This window comes from Wyeomyia smithii, chromosome 2, assembly GCF_029784165.1.
Source record: "Wyeomyia smithii strain HCP4-BCI-WySm-NY-G18 chromosome 2, ASM2978416v1, whole genome shotgun sequence".
NCBI lineage: Eukaryota > Metazoa > Arthropoda > Insecta > Diptera > Culicidae > Wyeomyia > Wyeomyia smithii.
Genome location: NC_073695.1, coordinates 191,072,178 through 191,091,783, shown reverse-complemented (window position 1 = coordinate 191,091,783; position 19,606 = coordinate 191,072,178). Strand labels below are relative to the sequence as shown.

Sequence of the window (19,606 nt, the reverse complement as noted above, 5' to 3'; positions counted from 1 at the left end):
TTGAGAACAGTTCAACAGAGCTTCTGAATTCAAATGTAAAAATTTACAACCGTTGAAGCTATAAGTCAAATTATGACGCAGTCAGTTCCGTGTGCATCAAAGCAAATTCATACTAGTGATTGCCATAATTGATACGGCAAACGTTGTCGTTTGCCGTATAAAAACAGAAAAGATCAAAATGTTTGCGCAGTACAAACAGTGTTCCAATATCTGCCGCAAAATTTGCTTGAACTCTAAATTTGATTACTGTTTGATTCATAACGCTATGCTCAAAACGACGTGCGGAGATTCTATAGAACTGTCAACAGAGTCAGAAGCAGGAATTTCCCAGTGCCGGTCATGTGTAATGACAAGGACGGCAATTTGTTTACTGAAAAACCGACGGTTGCAGCCAAGTGGAAGGAGCATTTTCAGGCGCTATTGAACGGTGAGGAGCCGGATGAGCAGAGCAGGAACAGGATGACGATTATGAGTGACGAACAAGCTGTGGAGCCACCAACACAGGAGGAGGTGAAAAAGGCGATTAGAGAGCTGAAAAACGGAGAGGCCGCTGGGAAGGACGGTATCCCGGCCGAACTTCTAAAAGCGAGCGGCTGTACTATGCGATCCACCAGATAATACTAAGAATCTGGGCGGATGAACAAATGCCGAACGACTGGTTGGAAGGCCTCATATGCCCTATCTATAAGAAGGGCCATCGATTGGATTGTGGCAACTATCGAGGAATAACGTTGCTCAACTCCGCATATAAAGTGCTCTCCCGTATTCTGTTCTTCAGATTGAGACCGTTAACGGAATCCTTTGTTGGCGAATACCAGGCTAGTTTGCGACAAGGGCGTTCCACGACGGATCAAATCTTCACCCTGCGACAGATCCTCGATAAGTTGCGGGAGTACAACTTACCGACTCACCATCTGTTTGTGAACTTCAGGGCGGCACACGACTCAGTGAAAAGAAACGAGCTGTGGCAGATCATGCTGGAACACGGAACACACTTCCCTACGAAACTAATAAAGCTGAGTCGTATGACACTGGAGGGATCAAAATCGTGCGTGCGGATAGCTGGCGAGACATCAGCCGCGTTCGTAACGTTGGATGGAATGAAGCAGAGGGATGCGCTCTCCAACCTACTGTTTAACATCGCTCTTGAGGGTGCAGTACGAAGAGCAAACGTCGAAAGAAACGGTACGATCATCACGAAATCTCACATGCTTCTTGGTTTTGCGGACGACATCGATAACGTCGGTATCAACCGTAAGGCCGTGGAGGAGGCCTTCGTACCTTTTAAGAGAGAAGCAGCGAGATTGGGACTTGTCATTAACTCTGCCAAAACGAAGTACTTGGTAGCTGGCAGAGAGCGTGGGAGTCCCCGTGGTGTTGGTGCTGAGGTGGAGATAGATGGGGAACGATTTGAAGTGATTGACGAATTCGTTTATCTTGGTACGCTTGTGACATGTGACAACGATATGAGCCGTGAAGTGAAACGACGAGTTGCAGCTGCGAACAGGGCTTTCTACGGACTGCGTAACCAGCTAAGGTCCCGTTGTTTGCAAACTCGCACAAAACTAGCGCTGTATAGGACGCTGATACTCCCAGTGGCCCTTTTCGGACATGAAGCATGGACGCTGAAGGAAGCTGATCGACGAGTGCTCGGAGTTTTTGAGCGAAAAGTTCTGCGATCGATACTTGGCGGTAAACTGGAAGATGGAGTGTGGAGCAGACGCATGAATCACGGGTTGTACCAGGTATACAAACATGCTGATATAGTGAAGGTAATACAGCGGGGCAGGCTTCAGTGGGCTGGACATGTAGCCAGGATGCCTGACAAGAGAGCCGCCAAAACTATCTTCAGTAGAGAACCAGGAAGAGGCCGTCGACTCCGTGGTAGGCCTTGCACGCGGTGGATGTGCGCGGTGGAAGAAGATGCACGATCTGCTGGTGTACGGGAAGACTGGAGAACGGCTGCCCAAGACAGAAGAAGCTGGACATCTCTAATTCGTTCGGTCCTAGACCGGTGAACGGTCCGTTAGCCAAAAAAGTAAAGTAAAGTTGATTCATAACGTGGTCTATTTATGTATAAATATCAAAATAGCAATATTAGTTTTTGCACTTCGATAAACATCAAGAAACTGCTTCATATGTTATGAACACTTATAAATAAAGGATAAGGCGCGTTCCCAATTTTTAAAAACTTAAAAATCAAGCATTGCATACACAAAATTTTTGATAAAATTGAGAGCATCGTTTAAAATTTGATTTTGATTAGAATTCTGCATTTGCGATGTTTTGCGTAATTTCTACTGAAATTCCTCGAAATTCTATGTTTTTAATTTTGCAAAATTGTACAAAATTGATCGAAATCTTGCATAGGCCTAGTAGTTGGAATCGACTAAATTGGAACTTCCTGCAGGTATTTTTAATTTTACGAATTACTCAAAGTTTTCCATGAACACTAAGTCGTCTAAATCCACGGACACAAAGCTTCAGACACTATCACTTAAAAGCTATGGGTAGCGTGGAACTTTTACACCGACCAGAGTGACTTCCATTTACGGTTAATCGCATTTCCTTCAATCACCAAGCGCGCTGCTGTCTTGATGGCCAAGTTGCCACCATACTAATGTCGATTAGCTTTCCTCAACCCGGGGCCCAGAAGCACTCTCTGTAGCCCCAGCACCACGTTGATTCCGTTGATACAGGCCATCGGATGAATTGAAATTACCCTGTTAAAATCACGCAAATCAGCCCGTATTATGGAAAAACTAGTTCTAATCCGATTGTCTTTTGGTCTGTTCCGCTTGCGGAGCCTTTTGCTTGGTCTTTTTTTTACGTGAGTATTTTTTCTCTCAACTCCCGTTTCAATCGTAATGATTTGCGGCTACCAGACTAGCTGATGAGTGACTATTCATTTGTTGCTTAATGCAACGACACTTCTCAGTAAAAAACGGACCATTTTATTATATTTAAGGTAGCAAGTTAATAAACTGAGTGCGGCCCGTCAACCTTCGCTAGCTGGGATATCAGAATTAAAATCGAACATTAATTTTACGAGAGAGCTTAACGATTCTACACGATTTCATTATGTCAATTCAATTTCATGCCAAAGCGTGAACCTTTTTCGTTCCCAGTGACCACCCAATCGAGAACCACTGTCAGACGCTGTACCTTACACCGATCATCATTAAGAGCTAACGTCAAATGCAGCAAATAGCACATCTGGGACACACTGGACGCATCGAACACGGCAAAGACCGACCAGTCAGTGGGGAGTACGCGATAGACGTTGGAAGCCACATTCCACCGATCGTCTCCGCTTAGGACTGAAATACTAATTATGTTCGCTATATTACGCATCCCGTTCAGTCACGGGTATTAAGGCACTAATCATTCGAGTTATTTGATATGCCGATTGATTGATGTTGCTCAAGACAGCTGTTATTTTATGGGAATTTATTAAACTGCCTGAGTTAGATGAGACAAATGATTGCTGACATTTTTCTTGTGGGGACAAGATTTTAGTTTGCTAAGCAAGGTAAACGATTTAAATATCTGCAAAATAGATATACGATAAGTAGCTAATTAAAATGATGATTAATGCATTTATTTTGTGTGCGTTTACTGCGGGCTACCACCTACCCAATAGGTGGTTTACTCGAACCAAGGATCATTTCAATAAAAATCTTTTACCAACTGCATCACAATATCGAGAGGACAAGAAAAACTCTCGAATGCCTTTCCTTGTGGCTCCTCCAAATTGAAATATCACGCTCTTCTCCGATACCTGAGACCTCGAACTTCAAGAGGTGAACTGAGCCGGTCAGTTGGTAGTGCAGGCGGGCCAGGAATTTCAGACATTCGCGAAGACCCCTTCAGCCAACCACACAATCGGCCGTCTACGTCCATCTCGTTCCGGCCGCTGTTATTTTTTTTTCACTACGTTGAGTGGCAGCGTGCGCTTCTTGGCCAAGAGTCGCGCACGAATAGCCCTTGGCTACGGGAAACTGACTGGTGAGTAGTGGAGGTGAAAAAAAATGATGCCGAACGGTTAGCGAGGAGCCAGTTGTTTTGCTCTCCGACTCCGATGGAACGCAGTTGGCGGCTGGTGGCTTTGCAATAGCTATTTTTATCGACCGGACCCGGCGACGCATATGCCAGTCTCGCGTGTCGCTATCTTGCCCGCAGATCTCGGCTTTGCAAATTTGCGTAGATAATGGTAACCGAAGGTTGCCCAGAAGTAAGCTTCGCTTGTTTTTGACGTGGGTTGAGGTATTCTTATGTTATTGTTCAAAATGCAATTGTGGTACTAGTATAACTGCATTTTTAGGAATTGTGTAATATCGAAATGTAGGATGCAATGAAGGTTGCTGTATCAGAAACAATATTCTAGTACAAAAGGTCATAATGATCTTGCAGGAGGGGTCTCTTAGAGAGTTTGATGCTTTCTATCGACAAACTATGTAGTCGTTCAAGCATTCCTGACAACTCATGAGGTTTAGGGCTGAGGTTGATTGGCTTTGAACATAAAAACATCCTTTTTATCTCGAGATGGACACGTAGAATGTTGTCATCGAAAATCTATCAAAATGTCTGTCGTTTTCTCAATCAACGTATGCAGCATTTCCAGCAATTTTCAAAGTGCCCATAATAGGGACCGAAACAAGGTAGTTTTCCATAATTCGATTCCAATTTGTCCCCAAAATCAACACAAAAACTGGCTAGGCTACGCGAGGGCTTCAATACAATTTGAATTACACTAAAATCGCTTTCTAAGCGCGCGTAAATTCCGGAATCCTGGTAAAAAAACGGCGTAAATTCCGGAATCCGCGTAAATTCCGGCATCCGCATAAATTCCGGAATCTGCGTAAAAAGCCGCGTAAAAAACGTGTAAGAGGCGACTTTAGGGTATGTTATTTTAATTTTTTTTATATGATTTGAATGAAGTTCATTGAATTCAATTCGATGCCAAAAAGATTTTTTTATTATTATTTTAAGAACTAATTTCATTTTCTGGCTTAAGACTACATTTTAAGTTTTGTAAAGCGAGGAATCTACACCTCCAAGACAGTCTCGAGGTACGACGCTGGCCTAACAAGCCAGTCGTTGTGAGTTCGAGTCTCGGTTCAGGAGAGACTGTTAGTATCAGTAGGAGTAGTGCCGTAGCACTAGCCCCGCAATCCTGTACACTAAACAGTTGCTAAACAGTTGCAACAAGTGCATCACAAAGACCGTGAACGTGTTAAATTTTATGTTTATTTTTTATTTCTTTACACTTTCATCACAATCGATCATTATTTTGTTAACCTCACAAAAGGTAAAAATCACTGTGGTAATGCAATTATGAAGTATCCTTAATTCATACAAGAAAAACGTATGAAAATAAACACGTCCTTTATTGTACCTAATTGCAATACTTCTCAATGTGTTGTTACTTTTCTTGTTCGTTTGGCTCAGATTTTGTCAGTTCGTTTGGCTCACAGCATTCTCTCCGCATATCTCTCCCTCTGAGTATTGCTAATTTAAACAGGTTGTAAACAACTAATAATGTTCTGTAAAATATATACACTGAAAAAATACTTGAATTTTCACGGAAAAATTAATAAAATCATTTCTAGAAAATCTATAACGAGCGTCTTAGCAGAGTGATTGAGATCAATCAAAGAAATAGTTATCGGTTTCCGAAACCGATAACTATTTCTTTGATTGAATAAAATCATTATCGAATTTTGACGTAGAAATTTGTCTCTCAGGGAGTTCGGTCACATAGAGATACCCTGGATTCTCTTTTTACGCGATTGATGCGTGCGCGCAAAAAAAGAATCGCGTAAAAGAAAATCGCGTAATTTTGAACAAATCGCGTAAAAAAATCGCGTAATTTGGAGCAAATCGTGTAAAAAAAGAATTGGTCGTTACAAAATCTTTCGCTATGTGGTAAGTGTGTGTATGTATGTGTGTATATATACGTGTGTGTGTTACATCTTGGCTCATAAACAAGATTTCCCATGTCACATGTCGCGTAATTTCAAGAAAGCGCGTAAAAAAAATCGCGTAATTTCGAGAAAATCGCGTGAAAAAATCGTGTAACATTTTACAAATCACGTAAAAAAAAGTCGCGTAAAAACAGAATTAAGTGTATAAATTGAAAATCTAAAAATGGAGTAAGGGAAAAATATGTATATTAAGTATAATAATATGTGAAATATATATATATATATATATATATATATATATATATATATATATATATATATATATATATATATATATATATATATATATATATATATATATATATATATATATATATATATATATATATATATATATATATATATATATATATATATATATGTTTTCAACGGATTTCCTTTGTTCTTGCAGCAATCGATGCATCCGCCCAAATGTAGAAAATTGTTATTTGATATGTATTTCTACATCAACCCTGCGGTCGTGGCTTTGTGCGTAATTCAAATGCAAAAAACGTTGGATTTTGAACTTAAAGTGTTGCAATATAGGGGTTTTACCTTATATGTTAAATTTCAACTTTACAAAGGATAAAGGAATATCTTTCATGAATAGAATTCAAAAACATCTCGTAAAATGATCTTCACGCAAAAGTCGGACGGCGCCGAACCACATCAATATTGTGCTTTATTAGCACATCTCCTGTACTATTTTGGAACCAATACAACGGATGTGTGTTGTTCACAACGCATCTGGTGCTCTAGCGAATATACTATTCGACTCAGCTCGACGAACTGAGCAATGTCTGTTCGTTCGTATGTATTTGTGTGTGTATGTGTGTTGTCTATATGTATGTGGCGCAAAATACTAACGCACCTTTCTTATAGAACGCAATATCCAATTTTGATCATTTTATATGCAAATGAAAGCTGTTGTGCTCCCCCAGAATGCTACTGATTGGATTTTCGATAAGCGGCTTAGATTTTAAGATTTTGATCAGAGTATTTTTCATATGTATCATATGAACTTTTAAGGCAAAATTAATGGCACCAATATACCAATCGATTCAGATCGACGAATTGAACAATTTCTGTATGTATGTGTATGTGTGCCTGTACGTATGTATGTGTAAATATGTTGTTTATATGTGTAATATATCAAAATTGAACCAAAAAACCCTTTTTCAGAACTCATATTCCGATTTTGATGTTCGCAGGCTCGAATGAAAGCCCCAGGACTCTTTGAAAATCATACTGAGCGATATTCTTTTATTGGTTGCTTGAACTTTAGAAAATTGACCAAAGTATTTTTCAGACATGGGATATTTTCCTTTTTAAATAATTCTACTCTTTCTTCATCTCTCTCTATTTTTTTATTCGTTTCGCTATTCATTTTTCAAAGAAAATTAACAATCATCGACAGCTTTGTATAATTTTTAAACCCTTCGTAGTGTGTCTCAACTGGTGTAACTAAATTAACCATTTGTTTTAATAGCTTTTTCTTAAAAATTCGAAATAGTTTTAAGAGGAAACTGCAATGCTTACTTAGCTCCTGTTCTCGCATGCGAAGCTTCCATTCTCACTTTCTTTAAAATATATATATTGTATTAAATTGTACGTAGAACCCAGATTTGCGAAGAACAAGAAGCATTTACAGCTCTCGCGAATCAAGCATTGTAGCAAAACCTTAGCCCACAGCGTGCAAAACAAATAATGATCCAGATATTTTGAAAAGCTTTACTGAAGATGTATGATATGATACACTATGTTTATATAAGATATAAATATTACTTCCTAATTAAAGACTCAGTGTAAACAATGTAGTAGTCCCACTTCTCGTTATCGTAGCAAGTTTGATGGAGTCTTGGTCTCGGATTTTATCATACAGCTTAGGCCTTTGAAAAGATTAATGTTCCCGACTACACACTGAAAAGCCAAAATCTTCGAGTGCCGCGAAAAACATTCATTTACAGATAATACATTTGAAATAAAATTGAATTGACAACATTCATGAGTATTCATAACAATTTCAATGACATATGTTTAAAGTAACGTTTCCATTCCTGTATAATTCTGAACTATAATTTATTGAGAGCAAGGCTGTAGAAGTTTGCTGCAATTTGTAAAAAATACGATGCATGTTCATAATTCTAGGTCCTATGATTTCTGAAAATCAAACCATTGTGGTATTCAAACCTGGATTATGAGGAATATAAAATATAACTGCATTGAATCAACATATTTGCTGTTCTAGTATGAAATCTGCATCATTGTTATCTATTACTGTTTTTTCACCGATTTTTTCAAAAATTCGCAGTTTCTTCTAGCCAACATTTAAAAAAATGGTTGGTGATCGAAAAAATAACACTCATATACATGATCCAAAAATAATGTTCAGAATATTTGTGAAAACCACGTCAAGTTTTGATTCAATGATCGTATTTTGTTCACCCTCTTGAAAACTATCTTAGTATACGATACGTGGTTACTGGCATAATAATCATATAGTAATAGATAGTATAACAAAGCTTTCTGCACCACTAGGTGGATTAATTCAGGTTTACTCATATGCTTTCGGTTTCACGTTACTGGCACCCAGGGGGTCGTGAACTCACTGTCAAACATCGTGTAACCAACATATTTAGCAATATGGCGTCTGTTTGTTTTGGGTTTTTGTTCTTTCTGGTCATGAAATTGATCGATGTGAAATATTATAGAATTGGAACGTTTTTTTTTTCATCAAAACTCGAGAAACTGCGGAAAACTTTTATGAATAATGTGTTGTGTAGTAAATTTTCTTCCCCATTATTGTTTATAGTTACAAACCTCATGGACCAGAGTAAATCTGCGATAACGCAGCCATATATGAAGTTTGACAGCAGTGAATCCCCTCTGCTGGCTCCACCAGCGTCAGTAGATTCTGTTGCAACAAAGCTCGCTATTCGCTGTTTCGGTTGCTGACGGTGATTAGGGATGCACGAGTCTTTGATACGTACCGGCTCGCGAATATAACCAGCGGCTTTTAGGCGTCCCAAAATTGATCGTTTGCCCGAAACCGAAGTCTTCCGAAACATCACGATTTTGTGTGTATTATACATATTCTAATTTCGATCTCTGTCAATGTATTCATTGCGCAACTGTTGCGTTATCCTTTTAACACATTTGTTGTGCAAGGCCAGAGCATTTAATGTGCGTTTTGAGAAGACACATTGGTTGATTGGAGTTTTAACTTTTGCGTGTATGTATAGGCCTTTTTGTTTACATAACATTTATTTGACACGGCACGACGCAAGACGTGGCAAAACGTGGAAGAACAAAATGAAATTTTAACGGAAAGCAAGGAGTCGCTGACATAACGTGACGTCGACATCAGCAAATTCCTCGTCTTCTGTCAGTTTGTAAAGTGGTCTATAGATCATTGCCCCAGAGAAGCCAGAACTAGTTTGTATGAATCCGTAGATTCTACGGATTTTTTCTTTTTGGTAAAATTTCGAGTGAAGGGGGAAACTTTGTGTAAATAATCAAACGACGGAGGTATATAATTTTATTGTCACTGGCAACCTTATTTTTTTTAAGGTAGGATCAAATTTCGGGAGAATTCCCCTTAAATTCATTCAATATAATTACCCGGAAGAGCAATTTGATATTTGATAAATATTTTGAAAAATCCGTGGAATTCTTTAGATATTTTCAAAAATCCGTAAGATTTATCTACGGACTGTACATCCGTAGAATTGAAACAAATTCGTAGATCTACCTCACTTTTTTGACAGTTCAGGAATGTTTGTTTTTTTTTTCAATTCATCTTTTAGTAAGTTCATGCTGTTGGAAGTGAAAATAGTTATTATGAATATGAAAAATTGAATGAAAGAAATTAGGGAATATGAAAGAATTCTCAATATCGGACAGTACAAATTAGGAATATGAAAGAATTCTCAATATCGGACAGTACAAAGTGGTATGCTAAAGAAACGAAAATTTTACATGTCCTTATAAACAAACCTTCCTGAACTGTCTGTTTTCTTTTTCTTCTTTGTGACGTCATCATGCAATGATCGATAGTCATATACCATTTGTAAGGAGCCAATGATGTCACGCAAAATTTGGCAAAATTTAACGCAAATCCCACCTCCCTTTGTCACAAAACTTCCACATTTTCCAATATTGAAAGAAAAGGTTATAAGGAATCATCCATTATTGATGTCACGCATTTAGGGGCATGAATGTGACATCACATTTCAACTAAAAAAAATAAAAAAGACACAAAAGAGTTCAACTCAGAACTGTTTATGATACTCGCATCATTCATTTATAGTTCTACGATCCCTTTTTTTGCTTAAGATATGACAAGTTTTCTACGTTTAAAAAGAATAATGTTCGTTTTTCTGTCTATTTTACTGAAACAGCGCAATTTCATTCATTTTAGTCTCTCTCAATCATACAAAAATTGTAACAAAACACGAATAAGAATGCTTTGCTATTGCAACATGTGGAGAAGATTTGGATTGCGAATTGATTGAAGAAGAGAAACTAAATATGGATGCTCTTAAGGAATCAGCATCATTGCTACAGTTACTGCCTCGGCTTTCTATGTCTAGGTCGATATGCGACTCCATCAACAGAATCCTTAGACCAAGTAACAAACACCTTTCGTAGCTATTTTTGATATTCTTCTTTTCCTTGGACTTTACGTCACAAAATGGAAACTACTTTCCCTCCGAAATACGTGACCTCAATAATAGGTCGCCCCTAATATGACTCCGGCAATAGTTAAAAAAAAAAAAACACTCATAATAATCAACTTTGTAGGTGCACAAGTTTCGAGATATTCTTGGGCACGATAGCCAGAGAAAAAGGTGTAAGCAGGGATCGTCTAACTACTCAGAGCTGTGCAAAAAATCTTCGTGCGTCTCGCAGATTTTTGTGCACGTCTCCAATATTTGGAAGGAGTAATAGACGAAGGAGAGAGAGATTTTATTCTTGAGAGTCAGAGATCGGGTGTTACTCATTTTTTTGCGTGCAAAGCACACGCCGTTGGGAGACTGCACAATAATTTCTAAAGAGACGAGTAAGAGCAGTTCGGATTGCACTGTACATTTCGTTTCCAAAGAGACAGGTAAGTGCAGTTCGCATGTCACAGCACTCTCTATCCGTCTCTTTCTGGAGATGTCTCTGTGCAATTATGTGCAATAAAAGCGTTCGAAACTTGCTACGAATGTTGCATTAAAATCTGTGTAGGGGGATGAGGGGCATAATAAGCACACGGGGTGAAATGGGCACCCCTCTTATATGCGAAACTACGCATTTTTTAATACAATGTGGTATGTGGAACTGTTCCGTAGTTACTACAGTATATCTTGATGTAGAACAAAAGTGATTTGTCTGTTTAAAACATGGAAATATACTGAAAAAATCAACTTGGTTCCCGGATGTTGGAAAAACTATTATTATTGCGCACTACAAAATAAGCTTATACGGTCGTGCCTCAATCAAGTATGTAGAATTTTAGACACATCAATATGACGTATGGGTCGTACCCCAAATTTCACTATGTTATGTTATGTTATGTTGATTTTAAGCTATAATTAGTGTTAATATCTCATATTAACTTTAACTAATTCGATAGGAGCGAAATGGTCACCTATAGTTGGGGTGAAATAAGACAAGGTGTGTTGTCACATTAATTTACCTGAAATTCATCTCAGTAGACTTGTGAGACTTGTTCTGTTTCCATAGTCAGTGTTTGTTTACAGTGATGGTGCGAACATATATTAGAAAATCTTTGAAGCCGAATCGGTCAGAAAAAGGGACTGCAGGCAGAATTGGCCACCATAAGGCGCGACGGGACATTTACGAAACAAGCCGCCAAGTATCATGGCATCTCGCGACAAACGTTGGCCCATCAGTTGTACTTCTACACAGATATGTTCTATAAGAGTGCTCATTATGCCCCAGTGGGAAGCTCATTGTGCCCCACACATCCACTGATTGCTAGTTTTATAAGCATGAATCTAATTTGTGTTTTTCACCATTATACGATAAACTTTTCAATGCCCCTATTCCCCCTACGAGTCCGCAGGAAGCCGCAAACGGGCAAAATTTTCACACAGCACAGGCATAATCAGGGTTGCCACTCTCATTTTTAAATACATTTAACTACTGCACAAGAAATGTAAAGCTAGCTTAATTTTGTTCGTTTCGTTGGAAAGTCGAGAGGGTCCGTAATCAATGATATCTTTTAAACGTCGAATTATAGAGAATAAGAAGCACCTAGAAAATGAACAATTTCCTCTCTTAAATATGTGATAAACATGGGTTTTGTTGTTAACTAAATTGAGTTTTAAAGTCTACTGTACAAGATGTTCTTTGACGCCTCTTTATGTTTAGGTGCTATTTAACTTTAAAAGCATTAAGCTGTGCCTTCATTTAGTGTTGTCAACATAGAAGCATACCTTTCAAAACAAAAATATGCGTTGTACGGTTCATTTTTCATTTTTTTGAAAGGGTGTGATCCGCATCCTCATACAACACAGATAATCGTTATGCGTGAAAATGTCGAAAAATAAAATCTGTATAACTACAGATTAATCTGAATATGTGGCATCACTGGCTGTGATCAAAAACTCTCTCAACAAAGAGGCACACAAAACCCAAGAAATTTTCCGAGGTAGAAACTACCGTGACTGCGGGTAATTCTGCGCAGCACGTTTTCCGCGCACTCATCTTAAAAAACTATTTTTAAACAGTAAATTTTACTAAAACACAGTTGATTTGTGTGCTTTACCATGTGCATAGCATAGTCTGCTATAATAGTACAGAGATTAGGTATGTATTAGTAAAATTTACTGTAGCAAACAGTTTTATAAGCTCAGTGCGCGGGAAAATGTGCTGCGCAGAATTACCTGCAGTCACGGTAAGTCTTTCTGCACTATACTGGGGTAAACTTCGTGAGGTCTCCTGAACGACACGAAAGGGATCCGAGCTGCTTTTACTCGTCTCTTTGGAAATTGATGTGCAGTCTCCCAACATCGTGCATTCTACTCGTAAAAAAAAAGAGTAGCACCCGATCCCTGACCAAGAGACATCTCCGGAAAGAGACGGATAAAGTGTGTTGTGACATGCTACCTGCACTTACTTGTCTCTTTGGAAACGAATGTACAGTGCAATCCGAACTGCTCTTACTCGTCTCTTTAGAAATTTATGTGCAGTCTCCCAACGGCGTGTGCTTTGCACGCAAAAAAATGAGTAGCACCCGATCCCTGGGTGTAAGTTTAAACTGCATTAGTGAAGTATGGTGAAGAGTATACGTTTACCGATGCCCCGAGACTAGGTACCTCATCGACTAACGTTAGGCGTGCCAAGGAAAGGATGATCTTACAGACTTTTTGGAAGCTGAAGCAGCCAAAACGAAGAACAATCTGTGAAACCCAGGGTTAGCAAGCAATATGAAAACTTCTAACCGAGAAATCGGGGTGTATTATTATGGATGACAAAACCTTCATAAACTATAATGACTATAAACTCTACCAAGGCCGCAACTTGATATCGTACCGAAGGGAATGGAAGTCCCTAAATCAGTTAAAGCAATCTACATCGAAAAATCCGGCATAAAGGTTATGAGTGAGTAAGCCATTTGCGAATGTGGAAAAATGTTTCGTCCATTCATTATGACTGACAAAATTATGATCAGAATCTTCGTGGCAGAATGTTTGCCAAAAAGGTTTAAAAAATAGAAAAACCTAACAATCCTTACCAAAAATAATACGAATTTAATTGAACTGAAAAAACATGAAAATACATTGATCAAAAAACTCTTATGTATTTTGTTTTATTTAACCCTCTAGTGCCAAATGCCGCCATTTGGCGAGCTTCAGTCAAACCTCTAAAAAGCTTCAAAAAATACTTAAAAATTGTTCATAATGTTTCATAGTGATTTAACCGAAGCCCGTCTAGAAATTAACTTGGGCACTAGAGGGTTGAGAATATATAATTTTCGGAACCGTCTATATGAGATATTTTAAAACCAAAAACACACAAGTAACATGCCAGCTGCTTCTTGCATCTTTTTCATCGATTAAAACCAACTTAACTCGGTTTGATTTATCCATGCCATAGAAAGTCACCTGCTATCTCGATGAAAGTAATCCTCTATTTTTTCCCAAGTGGAATACGGCTCTGCTAAAACCCATTTTAGTCTTTGGAGAACATCTCTAGGCAGTGTGGCGTGTGCCGAAATCTTCCAACTCCAAAAAGGCTAAGTTGGTGCGCCGTGATCTTCATCACTATCATCATCACCATAATTTCCATCTTTGGCATCCAACTGTATTGTGAAGCGGACAGGGGGATAGTAAAGAAAACGAAGATAGAGAAATCACCTCTCGAATGCCAGTTCCAGCAGCGTTTGGAGCCAGTTCGAAGCGTGTCGGGAATTTTACGTTTTTAATTAGCCGGGATTGTCTGCATTCTAACGCTAGAGAGGTGAGCCTGGTTAAAGAGCAACCGAAAGCCATTACGGCGCGGAACACAGCACCTGTTAAGACGAGCTTCCACTGAAAAGGAACCTAATGATGCGATTATGTGAGTTGGTTTGAAAAGGAATTTTTAGCTGGGTACCCTTTAAAAAATGAGTTTGCTATTAGGTACTTTGCTGTAAGGCGGCATTAGGTTAATGTGTTACCAGACGGTTTGATTCCATTGCGAAGAGCATCGATTGTTGGTTTCTTATGAAGTGACCAAACATCCCGAACCATCTAGAGGCTGGCCTGGATTTATTGCTGCAATGAAGGTTTTCCGGATTTTCGTCTGAACTTTTTGGGAGAAGTCACATAAATATTGTTCGAAATTAGTACAATTTTTGATTGATTTTGAATACTGGATGAAAACACCCCATGCCGTATTTTTGTGAGGAGTAAAAGCGTACTGGTTTTCATGAATTGATCGGCAAATACATCTGTTGACTTCGAGCTCCTAACCGATTACTATATGATTGTAGGATTTCCTACTTGATCATAAGTTGGTATCAAGGGCCAACTCCTAAACATAAGGTTTAATGTTCAGATAATTTTAGGATTCCAAAATATCTCAAATAGATAAATCGTTTAGCTCGAAATGATGCCATGGCATCAGGTGGGACTATTATCATCAGAACAAGAGCAATAAAATCTGAACCAAACCGAAAGAAAATACACGTGTGCTGTTGAATGTGTGCATGATCCAGCTGGCCATTGCTTGTGAACCCCGTAAAATTGATTATTCTGAAATGTATATTTGGAGTAAAAGTTAAAGAATGGCGAAGCAAAACTTTCTGCCACTTTCATTTTTATTATTATTCACTAAGTATGTGATTCCTTCTTATTTCCACTTACAAGCGTAACACTGTCATTTTGAAGAATGATTTAAGATGTGTTATTACGAGCGTCTCCCCAGCTGGTCTCGAGGTACGATGCTGGCCTAACAAGCCAATCGTCGTAGGTTCGAGTCTTGACTCGGGAGAGACTGTTAGTGTCAGTAGGATCGTAGCGCTAGCCCCGAAATTGTCCTGTACACTTAACGGTTGGCTGCGAAGTCTGTGTATAGTAAACATAAGGTCAAATTCCGAATCGGAATGTAGCACCGAGGCTTTGCTTTTATTACGAGCCGCATGGCACCTGTTTTATCGAATCAGCGCTCAAATAACTGAAACAAAAAAACCATTTGAAAAAGTCATGCCAGCTTTCTTTGATACCAGTCATAAATAAAATATTTCTTTCCTGTTCAGCTGGGAAGCATTAGCACTGCTGGGAAGCAGTCGATTCATCCCAGAATGGAACCTTAGCCTGTAATAAAACCTAAAATAAAACCATTCATTTTCTGATCATTTAGAATCGAAATAATAACCCAAATGCTTCTCCGGCCATCGAACAACCGACATGTCCTTTCAAATTTGACACGAGATGCATTTCAAACAAAACATTAAAGAAAATAAAAACTCTACAGGGATGGTGCTATGGTGAAACGAAACAAGTCAACCAGCAGCAGCGGATCGCGGATGGAACTTGGACGACCTCACTGACAACGAACCGACCGCTCGGCCAACCGGCCGACGAAAAAATCAAACTTGGAAGGAGGGCACTTACCTCTTCGCTTTATCGCTCGTTCTCCCTCTCTCTCTCTCGCACCGTCGTATGTGTATGGTCCCGTGTGTGCACACCGCAGTAACACTGTTTGCGCTCCCACTTGCTCTTCCCTAACCAGCCGAGCCGCCAGCGAAAATCAGGTTTCCCGCTGCGTTACAACCGAATTCCTTTCGCCTCGTGGCCCTTGCTCGTGTCTCTTTCGCACTCGCTTGTATCTTCCCTTTTCGCTTGGTCACTGTATATTTTTCCCAGATTCCTCTTTCGGAACGGTTTCCTCGCTTGGCACTCCGATTCGATCGCGAAGGTTCACGAACACAAACAAAACAATAATCGTTTGAGCCGTGGCGAAAAAAGGGAATCCACGTAGTAATAATATCAGTAATAACCACAAACACTCCAGGGAAAATAAAACAAAACCCTTGGTATGGAAGTAGAGGTCCTAAAAGAATGCTTGCTGGACCGCGAGTGTGTCGGTATTCGAAGTCTTTTGAAGCCGCACGGAGTTGTAAATTGTTTTGATCTTTCTTCGTAGATCGATAGTTGAATTATTTGAAAAGTTACATTTTATGTAATCACTAGAAGCTCTGATTGTGTATGAAACAGCTTATTTATATCTACTAGTTTTTTATTATTATTGTATGTTTAGTGCACTTTAACTGCCAATGATGCAATGCTGTTGCATTCAAAATTACGACACACATTCGTACTGCATACCATTGATCGAAACCGACGAAGAATGTAATAAATTTGCTGCCGTTTTGTGACCTATAAACTATAGAAAACTCCAACTAACTTTCAAATTGATCACGGGCTGCTGGAGTCAAACAGAAAACTGCTGCCTGTTTGGTTTCATGAATCCACACGCGAACGAGTTTACTGTTCAACGCTACAATAGATACCAGCACCGAGAATTCACGCCGGGTTCGTTGTCTGTTGCTTCTGGATCGTCGAAGTCACTTCGCACTGACTTCTCTTTTGGGTCATGATGCTATTGTTAATGCTGTCAATTACGATGTCTCCCGTTTCCGCATGCATGCATACTACCCTTGCAGGTTCGAAATGTCAGTTCGAGTACAATTTATAAGGCTTAACGTGTTCCGTGTCTTTAACCGGCAGATGACGATTGTGGAACACACAAATATTCGTGAGGTTGAATTTAAACCAGCGTACACAAAACTTACTGCTTAACCGAAGATTAATTCAAACAATTAGTACATTTATCACTTGCTGAATTGCCTTGCACGGTTTCCACTTCCCCAAACATGCGCTTCTCTCTTCCACTGATTATGAACATCCATTATAACCATGCTGCCATGTATATTACACCCGTTTTCCGCTTATCTGTTTCGGTCTGAGCGTACTTAAGCTGCGCGAAAATTCCTTCTTCGTTCCAACTTTCACGGCTCAAAATATCTCCAAACTAAATCGCGTTCGCATTCAAACTGAACCGTATTTTTCCTCCACGATATCCCTTGTAAAATAAATTTTATTGTTATTCTCTTTTGTCACCATTATCGTTATCATCATCCGAGCGTCACAGCCAATTTTTTCTCGATCCGGAAAACAAGAACACAGTACTTGCTCTTGCTTAGCAATGCCGTTCCAAGAACTCATTTTTCACCATTCAAAAATTTTTCTGCTCAGAACGATGCTCTTGGTACCAGGTCAAAAAAAAAACATCATTACCGGGGCCAAAACAAAATTATTCGTTAAAAAGGCAAGAAAAGGACACATAAAAACTGCTCACATTCCAAACCTGAGTTGTACAAAAATTATCATTATTTTCCGCGCGCACACTCCGGTCCACACTTTATATTACCACGGGACAAAATGTGTTCTTACTCTTCTGCCACAGTTCGCTTCTGTTGCACATTCCGCGGAATGGTGGTGTTGATCCGTCAACACCCTGCAGGAGTGCCTGGTCGGAAAGCAAACCTATACTTGGCGTACGAAGACCAACTGCACAGACGCGTACGCACAGCGCAACTCATCAAAACAGACTGCGCCGGAGAGTGGAACGGGCTCGGTATTCAGCCATAAACTATACAACGCGACGATGAACGACGCCATATTCGTTCATCGTCACGTCGCGTTTCAGTAGGCAGGCCTACGGTAGGTGAGATCGGTTTCCACTCCGTCTCACTGTATTGAGAAGAGACCTTACCACGAGAGCCCAAGAGAAGGTACCGTGCGCTAGGGTCTCTACTGAGGCTCGCCACAGTCCTGTTTAAGTCGCTCTTCTATTCTCTTCACTCCGGTGAAATCGCCATCTAAGTTGATAATGTGGCTGAATCGACTCCGCTTCGGCGCTAAGAAAGGTTCAATAGGAATCACTAGACGAGTATCACACATTGTTTATGTTAATATTTTATAAAACATAAACCTATATTTTTATCTACGGGGTATTGTAACTCTAATTACTACCCAGAATACAAATGATGTTGCCTATTTTTGTCTATACTCCAGGTGCAGTCTGATTGATTAGAAAAAAATGTGTTACATATTACAAGCTCCACCATTAGAATATCTCATAAAAGAATTTGTTTTTTGAACCAATGTGTTTAGTTGTTGTTTTTTTTTTTACAGAATGCCATTAAACTCGCCAATGCAATAGTGTGTCAGAATTATTAATGATAGTAAAAAAGCCAGTGATCTTTTTTTAGGAACAAAAAACAGTGATTATGAAATCCTGCTTCCTCTATTCTATGTATTTTTTTGATTCAGTTTGGTTGAAGGTCCACCATTATTGATATAAAAGATTGAGGCGTATTATCAGTGTAAACAAAAATTAGGTATAAGTTTTAAAAATTCAAAACACTGGTGTTTTTCATATTCAACCAAAATATTCAATTTTCTTGTATAAATTATAATTTGTATAAAAAATTGGAAAGGATATTGACGTTTAGAAATTTTATTGAAAAATTTTAACTTTCATCTTTCATGTTAAAACACAAATTAATCTGCGTTGGTTAATTCAATATGCAATAAGTTCGGTATGGTTACTAAAATGGGTTCAAATTCGATAGCATCAGGCTTTTCCTAACTAAGAGAGAATTAATTAATACAAAAAAGATTATTTTGACTTCTATGCTAGATTACCACAATTCTTCCCCAACTATCCTATATTTGCTTACTCTGTGACCCAGTTTTCACTCTCTTATAATTCAATATGAAATTATTAAAAATCAACTATTTTGATTGAATCATGCTACGCACCTTCTAAAACTGTGATAAATGAACTTATTAAATCAATTGTTTTCTTCTAATCAGTATGTGAAGCGGTAAACAGAAATTGGCGGGGAAGTAAAATATATCTGAATGATTAAATGAACGGGGATATTTTAACCCACCTACATGTTTTGGCCCACCCGGGAGCATTTCGCGCATTTTATCTGACAATAGAATGAATATGAATGAATGAAACTTGATAGCAGAAAGCCAGAACCAAATTTATATGGAGATTTGTATGGAAAAACCAACTTTGTTGCATTTTCCATTATAAGAGCTCTAAACGGCTCGAAATGTAGGTTT

General features: G+C 38.9%; 1 protein-coding gene across 5 annotated transcripts in view; it reads right to left on the bottom strand.

The window, feature by feature from the left end:
* Window positions 1–18,066, bottom strand: part of LOC129720715 (ankyrin repeat and BTB/POZ domain-containing protein 2) — a 251,037-nt gene extending 232,971 nt beyond the window's left edge. For all 5 annotated transcript variants that reach the window (XM_055672338.1, XM_055672337.1, XM_055672340.1 and 2 more), the window contains exon 1: window positions 16,076–18,066. The gene's annotated coding sequence lies outside the window, so the exon portion shown is untranslated. The remainder of the gene's footprint in view (window positions 1–16,075) is intronic.
* Between the last annotated feature and the right edge of the window lie 1,540 nt (window positions 18,067–19,606).